At 47.6% G+C, this 22059-nt stretch overlaps 1 long non-coding RNA gene across 1 annotated transcript in view; it reads right to left on the bottom strand.

Moving 5' to 3' along the window:
• LOC144799017 (uncharacterized) overlaps positions 1-22059 on the bottom strand; it is a 97261-nt gene that overhangs the window by 15706 nt on the left and 59496 nt on the right. The window lies entirely within an intron of this gene.

Below are 22059 nucleotides of genomic sequence, written 5' to 3'. Positions count from 1 at the left end.
TACATATCAGAAGCATTAACAAAACAATTTCACTTACTGGATGAGGTCATCAGTGATATCACTGACCGTCACGTGCGAAGTAATATGTAAGGTCACAAGCAGTGCCTCACGGGGCGTACGTTATTGTTAGCTCAGGTAATTATGATTGCTGAATTTTAATGGTTTTATACGAGTGCAATATGAGCATAACTGTATAGTTCTTGTAACCTTTGGATTTTACAGTGAATTTTTATGTTTTTGTGTATTTTAATACCCAACTGTAACCTTTGAGAGTGGGTGTGTGAGTGGCTGTATGAGTCTGTGCGCCGGTACATGAGTGAGTGGGTTTATGAGTCTGAGAGGATCTGTGAGTGGGTGTATGAGTGACTGAGTGGGTCAGCGAATAGGTGCATGAGTCTCTGAGGGATGTGTGACTGGGTGCGTGAGTGTCTTTGTGAGTCTGTGAGTGGGTGCAAGAGTGTCTGAGTGGGTCTGTCAGTGTGTTCATGCAAGTCTGAGTGAATGTTTGAGTATAAAAAATGTTCTGCAGAATACGCTAATCTGCTGCGAAGAATTAACACAGGAAACACTTTTTTTACTTCCCCTTGTTCCTCAGCCCCAGCTTTATGGATTGCCCTGAAACTTTCCATGCACAACTAAATCATCTGCGCACTCTTTGGGAAAATGTTGTGAAGATTTGTCAAACAGCGCCAAAAATATAGGCAAGTCAAAAAATGCTTTTCGTATGGAAACATGGTCCTAACTATAACAGCCTACTGGCGATTGCCAGTAGGTAGTTATACATTTCCTCCTACTGGCAATAGCTTTTATGTAGTTATAGTTAAGACCAACTTTTCCCATAGACAAAGCACTTTTGTTTTGCCAATATCTTTGGTGCCGTTTGACAAATCCTCACGAAATGTTCAAACTAGTTCGCCACTAACTTTAGCTGGCGTGTGGAAAGTTTTGGGGTGATTCGTGAAGCAGGGGGTGAGAAAAATGGGGGTCCCAAAACAGTTTTCCCCCATGCAGTGTCTATGGGGATTTTGAATTTTTAGACACGGCTACTGTCCAACTGCTGAACGGAATTACACCAAATGCAGTCAGGTAGGCGTGCCACCTCCAGGCTAGCACCACCCCAAAGGTGGGCTACACTGAGGTGGATATGATTTTTCAGAAGTTGCAGTCTTTGAGATGGCATATTTAGGCATTCTGGGACTGGGTTATGCCCACTTCCCACAGGAATTAGCCATATAGGGGGCATAGTGTCCCCATTGGCTATTTTTTATTTTTATTTATTTTAAAGGTTTTATATAGCGCTGGCTAGACCCGGAGGTATCAGAGCGCTTTACATGAGCATCAGATCGTAGTTACAGGTTACATCGTTACAAAGGTTACACAGTTATTAGAGCATGGCAACATAGTTACTTGTAAGATCAAGATAAACAATAAGCACAAATACGAAAAGGGAAAAGCAAGCAAGGGGAAAGATTCAGGGGAGGGAGAGGGAGCTGGGGTAGTAGATAGGTAATGAAGGCGGGAAAGAGGAGGGGAGGGTGAAGGACATCACAAGGAAAGAGGAGGGGAAGGGCAACGGGGACACTAACCGGTAGACGAGTCAAAGCAACATCCAAAGTCCAGTAAGCTGTGACCACAGGGGAAGTGGTATCACTTCCCTATCTCTGTTGTGGGAGGCTCCCTTTATGCAGTGGACTCTCTCAGAGGGGTCGCTGAGACTCCAGGCCTACATACTGGAACCTTCCCCAAAAAGGGGAGAGGGAGTGCTTTGGCAAGGGGTGCCATACCATACCTCAGCTGCGTGTGGCTCCCTTGGCGCAGTGGAGTCTCTCAGTGGGTACGCTGAGACTCTAGAGTATAAATAGTGGATCTTTCCCCAACAAGGGGAGAAGGAGTGCTTAGTCAAAGGGCACAAAGGGCAGGGGGCTAGGCAGACTAGCAGGTAAGGTGAGAGATTCAGGGGAGAGAGGATAGGAGCTAGGGAGGTAGACAAAGGGAGAAAGAGTACTAAATGGGAACAAATTTAATTAATGAGTTATTATATAGCGCTGGCTAGACCCGATGGAATCAGAGAGCTGTACATGAGGGACAATAATGTTGCAAATGACATCAGTTAAAAGTTACATAAGTATCAAGAAAAGCATTTAAAGAACATAGGGGAACAAGGTGAATGGAGCAGGAGACTAAGGGGATAGGGTAAAGTGGTAGGAGGAAGGCAGGACGTAGAGACGAGGGGAAAATAGTTACAAAAGATACCAGAAAAAACTTTTTAGGAGCATAGAAGAAAAGGAAAATGGGGTGAGGAATGGAAAGGGGGTGAGGGCACAAGGGGTAGTGTATAGATACAGCGGAGAGACGAAGGGAAAGTTTGTCCAAGGTCCGGCTGGGTAGGTGACGGCTGAGGGGAATCCTCGGTCCATCTCCTCTTCAGCTTTCAGGTAGGTCCACCTGGCGTCGGTCAAATGGCTAGGTCTCAACAGAAAAACATTAAAGGGGAAGAGGGCGAGAAGAAGGGAGTGTAGAGGGGAAAGGGGGTGGGGTGAAAGGGTAGGAGGGGGAAACGACAGAAAGACGAGGGAAAGTCAGCCCAAAATCCGGCTGGGTAGGTGACGGCCGAGGGGGAATCTACAACCCATCTCCCCTTCAGCTAACAGGTAGATCCACCGGACATCGGACAAATAGTAGGGTCTGTATGGTCAAGGGAAGGTTCAGAGTACATGTCCAGGAGGGAGAGTAGGATCAAGGTCAGGTGAGGGATGTGGTTAAGCTCAGGACGCTGACCCTCACCCTCAGGAAAACTGTGGTGGGAGCTCTGGTTATTTCCAGGGTGGACTATTGTAACGCCCTGTACATAGGAGCCGGCGAAAGACAGCTCACCAGGCTCCAGTCAATCCAGGACACAGCGGCCAGAGTCCTGCTCGACCTTCCCAAAAGACATCCCACCTCTAAAGCCATTCGGGAACTTCATTGGCTCCCGATTAGGTGCAGAATTCAATTCAAGGCCATGTGCTTGGTTCATAAATCTCTTTACGGAAACTCCTCCAAGCAGCTCTCCGGCCTTCCTCCCGTTACGTGCCCGCACGCGCACTTAGATCTGGCTCCCTTGACTTAATTCAAATTCCCAGAATAAAAGGAGCCCGTTGGGGCAGTAGATCTTTCTCCTATCAAGCCCCTAAGCAATGGAACAGTTTGCCCACCACACTGCGCTCAGAAAAGAACTTAGCCAGGTTTAGAAGAGCCTTGAAGCCCTGGCTCTTCCTGTCGCCGTAAACTCTCTTTGCTCCACTTGTGTCCTATAGCGCCAAGACGCCTCGGCATAAGAGCGCTTTATAAATGCTTCAGTCAGTCAGTCAGACCGGTTCTATTGTCCGGGAGCATTAGAGCATTGTGGAGAGACCGACTGAGGCTGCCAACTTGAGGTCAGGCAGGGGGGTAGAGACCTTGGTGTTAAGTTCAGTCGGTACCCGAAATTCCCAAAGCATAGGGGGTGTAATCTATGGCATGAAGCGGCAGGAGGACGGGGCCAGTGTCCGTATATCTTCAGAGGGGGTGAGTGGCAAATCTGGCGTGGCGTCTCCAGAGTCATTCTGCAATAATCAGGGAGCCCTCCCGTTATGCAGCCCAATCGAGCATACAAGCTCCTCGCGTACATAATTACATCAAAGAACAGGCGCAGTAGCACATAGAGCGAGAATTCTATTCTGCACCAAATTCATAAGCCTAAATCTAGTAGGCCACAACTCCTAAACATTACTTGCATTAGGAAATAAACTTAAACCTAGTAACATAACCTACAGTAGGGAATAGATCAAACCTAGACCACAGTAGAAAACATAAGACAGTAGGTAAAACCTAGTAAGCATAAAAGCACATCTATAAACATAAATCAAGGTGCATAAATCACACTACAAACATTAAATTTCCTAGCGCCTTTAAAAAGTACACTAGGGTCTTGTGCCCTACAAACCTAATAGTTCCCTGGGCCAACTGGCCATCTATAAGGGGCTCAAATGCCCTCTGTCCAAAAAGTCAGGGCGTGCTGCCAATGCAGCGACAGTCAAGGGGGGTGCACTTGGCACAAACCTAAACGTGGCAGCTGCCCACTACTAGCTGGGCAGCTGGGAATCCTCAATGAAGGGCCTAAATGTTGCAGCTGGCACTAAGTGCTGCGCAGCTGTGCAGGCCAAGGTAGGGATGGGCAAAAGAGTGTGTCTCACTCCTGGAGTAAAAAGACATGTCCCCTGAAATAAAGAAGAACCTAAACGGTGCAGTCAGTATTTAAGGGAGTGTCTGGCACCAGAGAAGCAGCTTGTGACAACCTAAGAAGAGAGAGGATACTGAAGAGCCAGAAATGCAGAGAGGAGAGAAAAAACTGCTGACCTGGTAGCAACTCTGCCGGGTTGTCTGCATCTCTCGTCAAAATCTGCAACAAAGTGGACTAGAACTGCAGCTTTTGACTCCAGAAGCTTGGGAGGACTGCCTGCCTTTGATAAAGACCCAAGATCTCCCGTGAACAAAGGACCTGCTCTCCTGCACCCTGCAGGAATTCTGAAGCACAGACTCTGAGGCTTCCGAAACTGTCAAAAAGTGACACCTGAAGCAATCAATGCATCAGTCGCCCCCTGCAACAGCTGAAGTAGACCTACGGGGTCAACAAGGTCCCCCAACCCTCCAGAGCTCGAGAAAATTGTGAATTCACCTCTCATGGACACCCTGATGCCTTGATTTACCACTTATGTGCTCCTCAATGCTGCTTGCAGCCTCTGCACACAGCCCTCTCCCCCCTCGAATGTGACTGCTCTGTGTAAGAAAACCCGATGCCTAAAGCCACCTCTGCATCTGTTGCCACCGGGCTGTGGAGAAGAGGACCCAAGGTGACCCTACGTCCCAGTAGCATTGCAAAACTTCAAACCCCAACTTCAACCTGACTGGCCTCCCAGCCAGAGCATGGAGCCTCTTTTCGCAGTGACTAATCTCCATTGAAACCCATTGGCTCCCGACTCTTTTTTGCACCCTGCACCTGGCCGCCCCCATGCCTCTGGTGGTGTACTGCTGGTGCTGCCTTGGACCTTGCCCACCTCTCCTCATAACTCCTGGAGTTTGGTCCTGAAGTCGCTGTACTGTATCTGTTTGCAGAAACCTTTCTTCCTTCCATGGGATAACATTGCAGAACTCAAAAATTGCACTGTGCCCACTTTTTGAACTGAAAAAACTTATATTTAAAAACATGCTTACCTGAATTATTATCCTCTGATGTCTAAACATATATAAAGATACCTGCTATTTTTATAAATTGGTGTGAACTCCTTCTTGATTGGTATGGGTCATTATTTGATCATTGTGTGGATTTGCATAGGTCTTGTACTCCTCCGTGTTAATCCCAAGGCTGCTAGACCACACTACCCTCTAACAGAGCACTTTGGGATTGCATAGCAAGCCCCTGTCCACTCATATGGGAACCCCATGACTCTTTACACAGCATATCAGATTTCTGATATATCACACAAAGAGCCAGCTTCCTACACCTGTACTGTCCTGCGGTCAAATATCTTGCAGTTTTTAAACTTTTCCCGCTTGCTGTTTATCACAGACAGGCAACAGAAGCCCTGCTGTCAAAAAATATCCCCCTGGAGCCCTGCGGATTCTGCCAGTGTCCCTCGCCGAGGAAGCTGCTCAAGTGTAACGCAACAATACAAGTCCAAGGCTGCGATTTACAACATTCATCGCTAAGTTGTACAACGTTCTTTGCTCTGCGTGAAAGTACAGACCTAAACACCACCACTATTATCAATAAACTGGAATGGAGATGGATTCCCGCAGTATTTGGGTCCTGAAGCGGTTAGATCTTTATGCAGCAATCAAAACCTTCATCCAGACCATCCTGAGATGGCTGAACCAGATTACAAGGCCCTGCTCAGAGTTGGTTTCTTTCTTTAGTTTGTTTTGTTGTTTGGTAAAGCGCTTATTTGAGATAGAAAGCCGCTTCGTGGAGCTGTTAGTTAGACAGAGTTTTTTTTTTAGGTCTGGCTGCAGACAGCTTCCTTTGACAGAATGACCTCAGGCCATCAATTCTTCAAATAAGCACAATGAGAAGCAATACAGAAGAGTCTGCTTTGAGCCTGCCCCTTCCATCCACTGGTTTCCATGCCTTTTGCATGGTTACCATTGTTGAGTGCGGCTCTCCACCAGGCCACGGCATTTCGAAGAAGGTTGCATTGTCCCATTCGTGTTCCCATAGGGCTTGGCATCCAGTGTGCCTATTGTTAAACTGCAGATATGTTGTGTGTATTCTTTTATATATTAACTTTGCTGAAACAATGGCAGTTTAATTTCGATTTTTTTTATTTTACAGGGATATTCATTTATTGTACTTGCATGTTCACCAGCTTAGCGTTCCTATCTTAACATGTTGGATTTACTGCTATTTTTTGCTCACACAGTAAAGATGAGCATGCACGCGGGCTCTCTAAAGATGCATTGAAAATAGTGACTTTGTCAGAAGTTTCCATTAAGAAACATTTTGCCGTGTATGCCTTTTAAGTTTACACTCACAATGCAAACTTGCTCTTCTGACACCTTTTCGTAACAATCCTTTTTCAGAATCCAGTTTCACCCTAATAATAAAGAAAGTTAAGCGCCCCTACTCCCAGCTTTAAAATAGACCAAGATGTTGCTTGGTTATGGAGATTTTCCCCGTACAACAGCTGGTGGTAAGACAGTCACTGATCTGTTATCAAACACTTCCCCCAACAAAAAGCCAGACTAATTGGTTTTGCCAATGCCCTTTACTACTGCCGACCCCTTTGCAGGAGCTGAGGATGTCAATAAAGAAGCATAGACACCCCTGTGTCTGGCAGAACAAACAAGCACTAGTCGCTGCGAAGGGGACCCTCTGCCTTGGTGCTACTGCACTTGCTGCCAAATTTATAGCTACACCCCTGATGGCTCGGTCCCTTAGCAACAAAGTGGGTTCATGGAGAGATGTGAACCCCTCAGGGAAGGGAAGGCCTAGGGGTAGAGGCCCACAAACGTCGAGGAGCATTGGCACTCCCACCCCTGGGGGCATTGGCACACCCATTGGTATACATTTCCACCTATTCCTTTTCCCTTTTTCGGAAAAACATTGCACAGTGTTACTTCCTGGCTAAACACGTGCGTGGCATCGTTCCCATAGAATTTGTAAACTGAATTTGCACCTGCGGTTACCAGCTGAAGTGGATTACTACCCATCTCGTAACGAGGCCCAAAGAAGAAAGTTAGTCCAAATGTCCCGTGATAGGCGCGGGAAGTCTAACTCGTCACTTTTATTTACGGTATTGTGGTCCGTGCTTGAAATGAAAGTGCAGAAACTCACTCACCCATTCAACCCCACCACCCCACCCCACTATCTGTTTGCTGTTGATACATTCTGGGTGCTTCCCCCTTAAAAGTATGGCGCCCCGGCAGAGAAGTGAAAGCACTACCTCATTAAACATTTTTAGGTCTCGTCCTATTAATCGCGCAAGCGATAATAGGGTGAGAGTATAGAGGCTCATCCAAGCTCTGAAACCATCGCAGATTACGTCGAGTGCATGTGCACATGCACGCGCTTTTTAGGTTTCGACCTGGCGAAAAGCTGCACAAGCAGCGTTTTGCGCAGGCAAAAAACTTTTGTGAAGAGTATGTAGCTTGGTCACTGCCTCTCACTTCCATTGACTAGCTCCATAAATGGAGGCTAGCCATTGGAAGTGAGATCTGTCCGTCACGGTCCGAGGCGATTCGTGGGTGTTCCGGCGATCTTTTTCTCATCCTGCCCATTTTCGCACGTCATGCGGCTGTGGGCGTGTGTTTTTTGGGGGGTTTTTCGGCATCTTTTGGCCATTTTGGACGTGTCTTTGGAAGGGGTGGGCTGCGCACTGAGGCCGCTGGCCGATGTGAAACCCTAGGACATTGTCATGTGCGAGCCCGAATCTCAATAAAAGAATATTTTTTATAAGAAATAGAGTGGGGTTCTGACTGTGTTATGAGTGTGTGTGTTGGGGGGAGGAGGGTTGATTTATTCGTATCCCCCTGCTTCGTCGCAGCTGAGATTGAAGGCTTGTTTAATTGAGTTGTCAAAACAAAAGTTCTCCTCAGAGAGAAACAGTGATACACCGGTAGGTACCATTAGTATATTTTATAGCAGCAGAGCCGGCTTTTGGCATGTGCGAGCTAAGCCCCGGCACAGGGGCGCCTGTCTTCAGAGGGGCAGCGGAGCTGTCTGCATTAATGGCATGCAATTAGCAGCATCTGTCTGACTTGGCTGAGGCTCCAGTGATTCAGTTTGAAGTGCATTTATTCATTTGCTAAACCTGTAGCAGGTGACCCCCCCCCCCGCTTCCCTGTCCTTCCATCTCCCTTTCACATCCTGCCGCCACCCCCAACAAACAGCTTGGTACCAGTGTGAAGAAAGCTGAGCTTTGGGTGATTCGTGTGAACTCGAGGAGGTGCAGGGGTGTTTGTGTTTAGAGGCTAGACACCACCGTGATCCCATCAGTTAGGAGCTAACCTGTGAATATTGCGAGGGTGAGATAGGTCTTTCTGTATGGCCGGCTCTGCATAGCAGGCTAGGAAACCCCAGGTATTCCCATAACTGTGACTGCTCGAGCAAAACAGACAACCATGACCCACAGGAAACAAGAGCAAGCAGCAGCAGCTCTCTCTCTCACATAAACAGCGCTTACTTGGGGTTGGACGGTATCTGCTGAGTGACTCCATCTTATGTGACATCATCAGCCAAACCTATCTTTTCAGCCAGATAGTTCAGTGAGCTAAGTGCTCACGGTTCACACCCTTTGTGACGTCCAAGTAGCAGGTTTGGATCACGGCAGGGCTGACTCAGCGTGTTATCCTTCAGAGGTAGAAAAGTGGGTAATATAGTACCTGTGATATGTGGTAAATAAATAACTAATTACCGGTTCTATTTTTCAGGATACTCATATAAACAGATAGCTCAATAAATAAGAGTCAGGATTCGAGGTATCTTGAGTCACAGGCTTTAATCAGGCATAAAGGACAGGAACAGGACAGCCTGCATGGGAATAGGATGGCAGCTGCCGGGGGCAGGATCCGGGAATAATGCGCTAGCTTTTAGTAACAAAACATTAGTATATATACTTAAACAAATACATTACATTCAATACAGTAGGCGTAGCAGTAGGCGTGGCTCGTAGCAGTCGCGAAAGATAAGGGCAAAATGATGTAACAAGAAGGCATGTACAGGGCGTATACATAGACATGTGATGTAAACGTAACAGAATATGTCATAAATGGGGCGGGAACATGGAGGGGGCTACCTGAGCAGCTGGGACCTCTAACCTAGTGGTGCGCGCAAACGGGCAATGACGTGTTACCAGGGAGAACTGAGGGCTATGACTTCTGCGCTAGAAGAGGAGACTAAAGTCTGGAGTGTCAGAGCGACATGTACCCAGGGCCTATCTGGTATCTGGTGTTTAGAGTACATATTGATAGAATCCAAAAGTTATCAGGGCAAAGGCTAATAGACACTAAGACTGGTGCGTGCATAATTCTACATGTGTTGCGTGTGCTAGGAATATTCTATGAATATTAATACAGTATTTCTCTTACATGGAGACATAAAGGCTAGACCATGACGGAAACTATTGATGCGATTCAGTAGCTCAGGAATGCAGAGAAGGAGGGCTGGACTGATAACTGGAAGCATAACATACTCTTGGCAGACTGAGAGGCAGAGCCAGGCCGGGCCGGGCACTGCGAGGCATGAAGTAAGCGAAGGGTCAGGGATACAGGTGGGGGCTGTATCGCTCCTCGGAGAGGGTTCAGGAGACAGGAGCTGAATCTGAGTCCGGGCCCTTTTGAGGCCTAGAAACGGGGACAATTCAATGAATTAACGTGCACACTGTAAAATGTGGCAACGTAGGTTTACATAGGCCTAATATTCGTTGTTTTCACGAAGACTGGAAACTGGCATACTAGAGATGGACACAACTGTAATTGCGTCTTTAATCGATCATAGGGGAATACATGCATATCGATCATGCACATAAATCATAAGATGGGGAACACGTAGGCACATACAACATGGCAAAATTTACTTTTCCACATTCCCTCCTTGTGCCCTACGTTTCCATCAGGAAACATCAATATTCATGATACCATCTATCATTTCATATTGCATCATTTGCTCGTCTCGAATTGTCTTGGAACGGGATTTAGGACTAGGAATACAAGAGGTAGCACAAATGCCGCAAATCGCAGGGCCACATTGTATACAGAGGCAGCAACTGAATATGATCATTACTGCAATACCTAGGAATGACAATACTTTCCATCCCCAGGCAGATATGATACTCCAGAGCCAACCGGACCATGTCCAGGTGCCTGGATTCTGGTGTAACTGATGGGCAATTTTATGAAGTCTGGTTATAGCTGAATAAACAGACGGCGCGTTATTAGGAATGAAAATGCAGCAACTAGATCCGATGACTCTGCATGCTCCTCCTCTATCGGCCAGTATGACGTCAAGAACGAGACGATTTTGGAGCACGACAAATCTCATAGCAGATTGCTCTTCGGTTAAGTTACCTAGAGCAGAAGTAGTCTCATTCACTACTGCTTCAAGGGTTCTGGTTAACCTACGTATTAACTTACTATTCTGGATAGGTCCTATAAAGAAGAAGAAACCTTTATTGAAGTCTTGATACTGTTCTAGAGTAGTTTCAGTTTGATCGACAATTGGGGACTCGATCTCCCTTCTATGTCTGACGTGTACTAGATGTGTGTTTCTGTGATAATCAGATGGGGCTAGAAAAACTGGTGGCAGTAGGAAGGCAATGTAACATGTTCCATCCCAATCGAGGGGCAGACGAACATATGCGGTCTGACCACAAACAAAATAAGAATGACGTGAGGCTTTGAAAATAGATTTCCCACTGTCACTATACTCGACAGTAGTAGTACAATCACTATGTCCTACATGTGCGGAACCATTCTTTCTGACACATAATTCGCCTTTGACTGGTAGTACTGAAATAGCAGGTAAATCTGGAGTAGTATCAGACTGAACATTCAGGACCATGAAATTCGAAGAATAATTACCTAAATCATATACTTCATTTTCTAGATCTAACCCTGTTCTATGGGAGAGACCTTGCTTGTCTGGGAAACATGTTCTATTCAGAAGGGACATATCATTGGAGGATGATGTTAACGTGGACCATGCTCCACACGAACCATTATGTGAAAATGGATAAGGAAAGAGTGGCAGAACTCCCTTCGGTGTCTGGAAAGGGAGGAGTCGACCACACACCCAACAATTAGTGGCATTGCTGGTCTGGTGTGAATAGTGTAACATTCTGATAAATGTGTTATTTCGCATAGCAAGACGATAAGATAGCTCGTGAGGAGGCAGATCACTAAATGTGTGCTCTACTGTAACATTAGAACACTTATGTACATGTGAAACTGGAAAACATAAATGTAAAGCATAACTTGTGCAGGTAACCATAAGACTCACATATAATAAAAAACTTAGAACAATGATACATCGTATAGAGTTTTGACTAACTCTCTCACTATGGGGGTCTATCTCATACATGTCAGAAACCTGTCTAACCGTTTCACCCGAGAGGGACTTAGACAATTAAACTGGCTGACCTATTTTACTAGACCTGAGTTTCAATTTATACTCCTGTTGCGGAGTTTTCTCTAACAGAGGAACTTTAAGTTCAGAGTCTGTTTTTAGGCAGTCTGTAGGAATGAGGCAGTCCTTAGCAAAAGTCTTTTCTGATAGTCCATGGAACTTCTTGATGTGGGACAGATGGACCCATCCCTTCCTGCCCTCTAGTTTCACTGCGGTCCTTGTTGTAAGCAAAACGATCCGGGGCTCCTTCCAACGGGGCTCCAGTGGACTTGAACGATCAAAATTCCGCACCAACACCAGATCGCCTGGAATGACTTCATGCGGTTTAACCTCGGTGTTGTCTGGAAATGCGGCGGCAACCTGTGAATGACAAGAGTGTAGGGCAGACATCAAGGAAGCTAGGTAATCTGTCAGCATATTACTGGAAACATCTGTAATACTGCGGGGTCTAGGTGTACCCCACATGTTTGGGGGGCGGCCTAATACGACCTCATACGGGGACAGACCTGATCTGGAATGTGCAACCATCCTCATGTAAAATAAAGCAACTGGCAGGGCAACTAGCCAGTCTACACCTTTTTCTCTAGATACTTTTGCAATGCGGATTTTCAGAGTCTGAATATGTCTCTCTACGAGACCGGCTGCTTCAGGATGGCGCACACAATGGAACTTCCACTGGTACCCTAACAGAAGGGAAACATGTTTCATAAGCTCGGATGAGAATGGCTGGCCGTTATCTGAATACACGACCCTAGGGAGTCCATAGCGGGGAAAGAATTCACGAACCAACTGCCTGGCAGTGGTCGCGGCTGTGTAATCTGGAACTGGATAAGCTTCTGTCCACCTGGACAAAGCGCATACAACTACGAGGACATACTTGAAACCTCGACATCGCTCCATCTGAATATAATCCATCTGGAGGACTTCAAAAGGGTGGTCAGGAGGTTGGAATCCACCTTGTTCCACCGGGACACTTTTACCTGGATTGAACTGACAACATATCATACAGGTACGGACTTTCTGCTTGGCTGCAGCTCGTAAATGCTTGTTGAACCAAAGGTTCTGAATACTGTCTAACATAGCTTTTTCTCCTAGATGTGCTGGACTATGTGCGGTATTAATAATGACTTGAACCATAGAGTCGGGGAGAAACCATGTGGCTTTTCCCTTCGTCAACCATCCTTGATCTGTCTGGACCCCTCCTTGTTCGGACCATTTCTTGATTTCTTCGGGAGTAGCATGTAACTGTATGTCTATGACATCTTGTGTAGGGTCCTTGACTGTCATACAAGTAGTCTGATCTGGAGTGAGTGTCTGTGTCGTGTTAACTGGAATGTCTGGGGTCTGAGCTGTAAGCTTGGCTGTTCGATCTGCTAGATCGTTACCTTGGGAAATGATGTCAGTAACTTTCGTATGTGCCTTGCACTTCATGATAGCGATAGCTGTCGGTAAATGTATTGCATCTAACAGAGCTTGAATGAGGAGACCATGCTGAATCTTGGTTCCATGAGAAGTCATGAAACCTCTCTCCTGCCAGAGCACTCCAAAGTCGTGTACGACTCCGAATGCATAACGTGAATCTGTATATATGTTTACTTTCAGGTTCTTGGCACGTATGCAGGCTTGGGTCAGAGCAACTAGGTCTGCTGCTTGAGCAGACAGGGTGTCAATACGATGTGTTTCTATAACGTCGGTGTCAGTAGTCACTGCATACGCGGCTACTAGTTCTCCTGTACTTGTTCTCATACATGAACCATCCACATAAAGTGTCAGGTCGGGATTAGGTAATGCAATATCTGTCAGGTCTTGTCTTGGCTTAGTCATGGTGTTAACAACTTCCACACAGTCATGTGTGGCAGGATTTGAAGTAACTGACGGTAACAGTGTAGCAGGATTTAGAATGTTGCAGCGCCTGATTTCTATGTGTGGCTGGAACAGTGTCAGTTCATAACCTGTTAAACGTGCAATTGTCAAGTGCTGAGTCTGTGTTCGGTTTAAAAGAACTTCCACGGAGTGTGGAACTTGTACTGTCAGGGAGTGTCCTAACACTATGGAATCACTTTGTCTGATAGCTAGAACTGTGGCTGCAACTGACTTGAGGCACGCAGGCAGAGCCTGGGCCACTGGATCTAATGTGCTCGAGAAATAAGCACAGGGCTTGTATTGTCCTGCTTGATCTTGTGTGAGAACAGATAATGCAGTACCATCACGTTCTGTGACAAAAAGTGTAAAAGGCTTACTATAGTTCGGTATTGCTAGAACAGGTGCTTGACATAAGGCTTTCTTTAATTCATTGAAAACAAGTGTATGTTCCTGGGTCCAAGGGAGGACAGTCGATACGGCTGCCTCCTGTGTCGTTAACTGTATCAGTGCCTTGGCTACAAATGCATACTGAGGAATCCATTGTCTGCAATAAGAAGTGAGGCCAATAAAAGCTCGTACCTCCTTCTGTGTCTTGGGCTGCGGAAGACTCGCTATTAACTGGATACGGTCTGGTGTCAACTGCCTACCCCACTTGGACAGTAAGTGGCCTAAGTAGATCACTTGCTGGACACAGAATTGTAATTTGGAAGGGGACACCTTGTGCCCCTGCTCGGCCAGAAAATACAGAACTGTAAGCGACGCTCGCTCGCAGTCACGTTCAGAACGGGCTGTGATCAGTAGATCATCGACATACTGGAGCAGGGCAGTGTCAGTTGGCATGTGAATATTGTTGAGTTGTGTCTTAAGTGCTTGACTATAAATACTAGGGCTTTCTGTGAAACCTTGAGGAGCTCGTGTGAATTTATAGCTCCTTCCATTTAAACAGAAACCGAAAAGGAACTGGCTGTCTGGATGAATGGGGACACTGAAAAATGCGTTCTTGAGATCGATAACTGTGAAAAACGTAGCTTCAGAATCAATGGCTGTTAATAGGGATGAAATATCTGGGACTACTGGATACTGAGGTATGATACATTTATTAAGTTCTCGAAGGTCAATCACTAATCGATATACTGGAGGTACATTTGGATCAGTACGTTTCAAGACTGGAATGATAGGAGAATTACATACATTGGAGTCAGTTTCTACAACCACTCCTTGAGCAATAAGCTCGTCAATAATTTTGGATAAGGCTGCTACAGCCTCAGGTGGCAATCTGTACTGTCTGATTCGTGGCAAAACTATACCTTGCTTGAGAGTCACACGATGGGGTGTGATGTGTATATAACCAACATCAGTTGGACCTTGCGCCCATAAATGCTGTGGTACATTCAGTAATCTTGGATCAAAATCACGTAATACATAGTGACCTTTAAAGTCTCTGAGAAACAAACAGACTCCTTCTGGGGAACAACAAATTACTGCACCTAATTCTTTTAATGTCTTAATGCCTAACAAATTTTCTGGACATGATTTCGTAAGTAACAAATCAGTAGTTCGGGACAATGGACCAACTTCTAGAGTAACTGGTTTTGAAATTTCATTAACAATCGGCTTTCCTGAAAATCCAAGGGAAACATTTTTAGAGCCTGAGAGCGGAGCCCCTGGAACCTCGTCATGACTGATAGTAGTCCTACTTGCCCCTGTATCAATCAAAAACGTTCTGTCTTTCCCTAATACTTGACTGTGTACATAGGGACCCTCTTGATCTACAGGTATCTCGATGAGAGGCAAGCCTACCTCCCTCTCTAGGCTGTTTCATGAATACTGTTGATACTCTGGATACTCTGACTGGGCATACTGATACATCTGCTGTGTAACGTGCTGTGTTGCAGCGATAGGCTGCGGTGCTGGAACTGTCTGTTGTGCATTCTGTGGTGACTGAGAAGTCTGTGAAACTTGTTCTTGTCTAGGCGGACGTGGTCTTTCTTTAGTCTTACCAGTACCTATGTTGTGTTTCAGAACTGCACACTCGTTTATAAAATGACCTGGCTGTTTACAATAATTGCAAGTCCCTTTAACGGGAGCTGCAGGATGACTGGCTTGATTCGGACCCCTCTTCTGACTGTCTTGTGGAACAGATTGTGCAACTAATACTTTCATTTTTGTGTCTTTCATACGTCTTCTTTCGTGTTCTTGCTCTTCCCTGATTCTGTTCTGGTGATACTGGAGCATTTGTAGCATTTGGGACGGAGTATTAGCTTGCCAACTACTTTCGACTTTCAATACTCGATTTTTAACTTGTGGGCTTGAATTCTCGACTAATTTGGTAACAAAAAGATGAGGGTACGATTCGCTACCTGTTTTCAGACCACTGTTAATAATAAAACATTTTTCAAATCTAGAATAAAAATCACTAGTGTCTTCGTCTTGTTTCTGTTTACAAGCTGAAATTGCATCCCAATCTTCCTTTTTCGTGGCTAGTAATCTTGGCAAAACCTGTATCAATAACTCGGGCAATTCTTTAACTTTACCCCCTAGACCGGTACCTGGTACTCGTGAATTATCTTCAGCTTCTAGAGCTGTCCAATCTATCTTTTTCTCTCCCACCTCCCATTCTTTTTCCTTGAGTTTTTCATATACCCCTGCGGGCAACAGGACCTTTAGCATTTTAATGATATCAGGATACGTGTATTCTCCCATACGGAGCATGTCTTTTAATTCTCGATGGAACCCTGCTGGATCTTTGTCGTGACAGGGAATTAACTTTTTCATCTCTAAGAGTTCCATCTTGGTGATAGGGGTGTAAACAAATACTCGTTCTAGATCACCACCCGTCGTCCTAACTGGGTGTACTTCTCGTAACGGATGCTGTCTATCTATGTAAAATGATTTACTTTCTGGAGGTGAGACATGAACAAAATGCGGATTCAGAAACGTTCGGTATTTGTGACGTTGTTCTAGAATGATACGAATTAAATCGGTACCTAGACCTCTCCATCTGTACTGAAGTAACTCGTTCAGTACATCATGTAACGGACCTGGATCAGAATGTTGTCCCTCATACAGTGTAATGAGGTGCTGGATCATATACATACCCACCAGTCGTTGCTCGGCTGGGGGCAATTTCAGAAACATTTGTGCCACTATTTCGTCTGGAAAAGTGGTAGAATCAGTAGTCGGACTGCTGATCGGGCTAGTTCTTGTTCATGCATGGTACTAAGTTCACTATAACCGATTCGTGATTTCAGAATGTGATCGGTAGCTTGAAATACTTGCTCAAGAGAACCTGGTTCTGGTGCTGGAGAAGGGAAAACTTTCTTGTGTTCTAGGCGTGAATGTCGGTCGGGAAGTCTAGTTCTACCTACATACGCTATTCTGGAGGGATTATCGTCGGCTACCTCTTCATTAGAAGAGTCGTCTTCTTTCTCCGTTACTTGTGCTGCTTCTCGTTTCTCGTGTATCTTTATTATTTCCCTACGAATTTTCTTGTACATACTCTCTATACAGTTCTGTGTCTTGTGTCTTCCCTCGGCTATATGGTCACTCCACCTGGTCAGGACTTTCATTTCTTCCGGATCTTTATCCGGATAATCTTGTTCTCTTATTAAACAATTAATTAGAAACTGTTGGACCTGGGCCTCTTGGCAGGGTCACCCCTAAACTTTTTGCCTTCCTCCAATACTCTCTCTGACCTGTTTTTGTTGGTTTAATGACTCTGGGCACTTTGCCACTGCTGACCAGTGCTAAAGTGCATATGCTCTCCCTGTTGTAAAGTGTACATGTGATTGATGTCCATGATTGGTTCATTGGATTTACTGTTAGTCCCCAGTAAAGTGCACCAGGGGTGCCAGGGCTTGTAAATGCCAATACTGCTAGTGGGCCTGCAGCGCTGGTTGCGCCACCCACAGAAGCAGCCTTTAAAATGTGTCTAGGGTCTGCCATTGCAGAACCTGCGTGCAGTCTGGTACTGTCATGCTGGCTGGGCAAGTGCACACACTTGCCGGCCCCTAAACCTTCCCTTAACTTCATATTAGTCACCCCTATGGTAGGCCTGAGGGCAGGGTGCATTGTAAGTATAAGGTAGAACATGCCCTGATGTGTGTGGCATGTTCTAATAGTGAATTACTACCAAATTCGTTTTTCACTATTGTAAGGCTACCTGTTCCCTTCTAGGCCAGATGGGCTGCTGGAATTATTACACTCTATAATCCCAGCAGGCTCAGGGAACATGGTAGAAATTCATGTTTAGTATGCCTGAACTCAGAATAATAAAATACTTCTTTTAGTAAAGTTTATTTTAATATCCTGTGTTTGCAAATGCTACTTTTAGAAAGTTAGCATTTGCTTGCCTAACCATTTCAGCCCGCCTCTGCTTGGATGTGGATCTGACTGTCTGGTGTGTGTGAGTGACAGGGCTGGGAGTTGACAGGTAGTGAATAACCAGATGACACCTTAGTGGGTGGTGGGAGTTTCCCCTGAATGATGCATCAGGCTGTGCCCCTGCCACCACAATGCTGGCTCCGCCCTCCTGGGGAGCGACTGATGACTCAGCCTGCACCTGGCCCAGGAAGGACCGAAGCTTGTAAACAAAGTGCTCAGGCCACTCCTGCCCTCTCAATGCCGGCTCCGCCCCCCTGGGGAGCGGCTGATGTGCCTGCCCTCACACTGAATGCAGAAGTCATAAGTACCCACAACAAGTACTCAGAGACTGGAGCAGTTATGCAGAGGCCCCCCTGGCTTGCTAGAACAAAAGAAACTGGGTATAAAAGTAGGAGCCCTGCTCCTTGTAAATTAGATCCTGTTTGTGCTACAAGAGAAACTCTGCCCGAAGAGAAGGACCTGGAAGGACTACAAGGAGGAGTGCTGACTCTGGCCTGTGTCTGGTGCCTTGCTGCCAAAGGAGAGGAGAAGAAAAGACTACAAGAGACTTTTGCTTTATTTTGAACTTTGTGCCAAACTCTGCTAAAAGATCTCCAAGGGCTTGCTGCTGAACTTGCCCCCTGACCAGCGCTCCAGGAACAGTGAGCGCTAACCCCTGACCAAGGCATCTGCTGTGTGGGCTGCTTATCGCTGCAGCGCTGTCTGAGGAAGACGAGAGCATCAAGCCCCCTGCACACCGTGACCGTGGGTGAGCAGATCGCCATAACAACGTGAAGCCCAGCCCGCCGCTGGCCTGAACACCGTGACGGCATCTGCACCTGGCCCCACGAGAGCAAAGTAACGGAGGACCCGTCCGGTCCCAGCACCGGAGTCTACTGGGCACAAGCGCCGTAGATTCCCCCGCAAAGACGGACTGCCGCCCTTGTCCTCTCCCTCGCTATCAGCGCCTGGCCTGCTGCCCCGCTGAAGGGACATCACCGCGACCGGCACTTTGGCTGGGTACGTCCCGCACTTGGGGACCGTACTGCCACTGCGCCACACCCAGCCGCCGCCGTCAGGAAGACAGAGAAGACGGAGTAAAAGGACCTGAGCCCCCATCGAGCACCGCCGCCCTGGGTGACCCGTGACCTGCTGCCTCGAGCCGCAGCTCGCATCGCCCGTCAAGGAAGCAACGCGACGTGGGACAGCTCCCCCTTCAGCCGCCCTCTCCGAGGATCACCACAAGAAGTGAAAGGTACTGTCTTTGCCCCTCCGCGGCGCGAGCGTCCTGCAATCTGAGCTCGCACCGCGCGGTCTGATCTCAGGCACCCCGGGAGCCTCGCAGCTGCTGTTTGCTTGGCAGCGCGAGCCGCCCCAGAGTCAGAGGTGCGCTCTGCTCTTGGCCCCCGAGGCCCCGCCTGACGCTTTCCGAGGCCCGCGGCCCCCTCTCCCCGAGTCGAGCCCCGAAGGGTGACTCATTTCGAAAGCGGAGACAGCGGGAAGCGCCTTGAAGCGCTATAAGACACTGGAACCTTTCTAAAGCTGGGCAGAAGGCCCAAAAGACCGCATTTATTCAAGAACTGTGCCTTTTTCATAAAGAGTAACTGGAACCTGCATTTGAAGTAACCAAGACTGTATTTACAAGCCTGCTTGAGATTTATATAAAGAACATATATTTTTACAAATACAGTTTGGTGTCATTGTGTGGTGGGTTGGTGGTGTTGGTGTAATATTGCAAATGTTTAACCCTACATGCCCCAGAGATTAGCCTAAGACTGCTTAAGCCACACTACCTAGAGGGTAAGCAGAGGTTGTCTTGAAGGTAACCCTCAGCCCTGACGAGGAAGAGAGAGGCCCTGCTTGTCGCCAGTGTTGCACTGCGCCAACCAGAGACTCCCCCTTCCTACATTGGTGGCAGCGGTGGGATAGCGAATTTACATTTGCAGTGTTCATGCCTTAACTATTGACCATTGCACAGTGATGACAGTCCAGTAACTAAGCCACAGACTTTGTTTTTTTTTGGATTTATGATTTGCGAGAAGAGATCTCCATGTGTTTTTGAAGTCATGCCTGTGTCAGTGAAAATGGAAGAGGCAACATCCATTTCTTCTATTGACTGTGATTGGGAGAAACTAGAAAACTACACCAGGAAACAGCTCAAGAGGTTCTGCAAAAATTTGAACATTTCCATGACCGGACTCTCCAGAAGGGAGCAGTTCCAAAAGGCGCTGAGGGCCTGGGTCAAGGCAAGGAATGCCCCTGGAAAGGATTTTGAATTTGAGCATGCAGAACAGCAGCTGGAGGGACCCCTGACTCCAGAGTGGAGGGGTGCAACCTCCCCATTGGGTAGCAGTGTTTCTGGCCGAGGTCTGTCGCCAGAGGAGCTGGCGGACAGACAGGCAACCCGAGATCATGAAATGAAGTTGGCAGAGCTGAAATTGAGTTGCCAACTGGAGCTAGAATCTAGGAAGTTAGCCCTGGAAGAAATGAAAATGGAGCTTGCGCATGACTTAAGAATGAGGAAACTTGACTTGGAGCTCGAGGGGCTTGAGGCCAGGAGGGCTTCAGCCCAGCAACAAGAAATGTGTGTAGCTCAGAGATTGAGCTTTGCTGAGTTGGAGGTGGAGTCCAGCTCAGATGGTGGCAGCAACATTCAGGTATCTAGTGCAGACAGCATAGCGCGCGCACCTAGAGGTATGGCACCTGACTTGGAGGGGGTTAACATACACCAGGAGGTTCAAGGGCATGAGGTAGCTCCAGTAGTGCGCAGCGTCCCTGAAGGGAATAGGGTAGCTGGCGTAGGAGTTCATGGTCCTAGTGGTGGGAGGGATTCCCCCATGGTTGAGGTCCTGGTGGGTGAGTGTAAGGACCGCCCAGAAGAGTGTGGGTTGTGTGACAGAGACAGTTCGCTACTGTCTGGCCAGTCTCAGAAGAATGGTGTGGAGTATGTGTGTGAGGCGCTGGATGGTGAGGTGAAGGATAATTTGGTTAACCCTGCTAGGGGGCTGTGTAATCCAATTGTGGGAGAGCATATTGTAAGTCCCAGTTTTCCAGAGCTATGCCAACACCTGTTTGAGAGTGAGTTCTCTGACCCCAGGGAGCTCACATTGGAGGCAGACCTTGTGGTGGATTCCAGAGGGTCTGGAGAGGCATTGGGGTGTGATCCTGTGGAGAGTGTCTCAGGTATCTTCCAGCCCAGAGTGGTGGAAGTGGCGCAGAGTAGCCCAGCTAGGTCCTGTAGTAGTGAGATGGGTGTAGGGCCTCACGTCCTGTCCTTAAGGGGAAGGAGTGAGAATGGGTTTTGTCCCGGTAGTGCCCAACCTCAGTCTCAGAGCCTGGATGGTTCTTTAAGGGAACACCAGGTGGGGAGCCTAGGCTGTCCGGATGAGTCACCCGCTGAGGGGGATCCCCCAGTGGCTAGAGAACGTGGAGGCTCTGTAAACAGGGCTCCAGTAGTTCTGGTGACTGGCAGTACCACTCCAGTTGGGAGGGTGCAGAAGTCCAGAAAGAGGGGCGAGAGGGGGAAAGAGTCCCCAGTGGAAGAACCAGTGGGTCAGGGGCCAGCCAGCAGGGCTGCGTCCCCAGTGAATGACCAGGGGGACACCACTTCTGTCCTGGGGGATCTTCCCGCACTGTCAGAGGGACAGGGGTTGGGAGATCTGCGCCGGGCAGACTGTCGCACGACACATGAGCTATGTGCCACCCTCAGGGGGGGGCAGGCGTGCTCCCCGGAAAGTCCTGGTGCGCCAGGCAAGTGTTCAACTGCAGGGTTGGGTCCCTGAGTTGAGAAGCCAGGGTCAGGTGTTGTCTGACCTGGAGGGCAGGACCACTGTAATCAGTGTCCTGGCCCATGTCGCTTCTAGGGGTACCACTCCGGTTGGGAGTGGGCAGTACTCTGGAAAGGGGTGCAGAGGGAGGGAGTCCTCGCCTCTGACCCCGGGTCAACTTGAGGGTTTAGACCCTAGGTTTAAGGGCCAGGTGCAGGGTGTCCCCCCTGACCTGGTGCCCCAGTTGCAGGATAGCACCCCTGAACTGGTGGGCGAATTGTGCAGGTCACCTGCCACAGGTGCCCTGACAATTCTGGAAGGGGGTACCACTCCAGGTGGGAGGGTACAGAGCCCCAAGGAGGAGGACCGGGTGTGGGAAAGGCCACCCCAGTCTTTGGTACAGCCGCCTGGTACAGACCTGGGGCTGGT

The sequence above is a fragment of the Lissotriton helveticus genome, chromosome 12 (assembly GCF_964261635.1).
Source record: "Lissotriton helveticus chromosome 12, aLisHel1.1, whole genome shotgun sequence".
NCBI classification, from domain to species: Eukaryota; Metazoa; Chordata; class Amphibia; order Caudata; family Salamandridae; genus Lissotriton; species Lissotriton helveticus.
The sequence above is the reverse complement of the archived record's forward strand: the minus strand, read 5'-3'. Positions and strand labels throughout refer to the sequence as shown.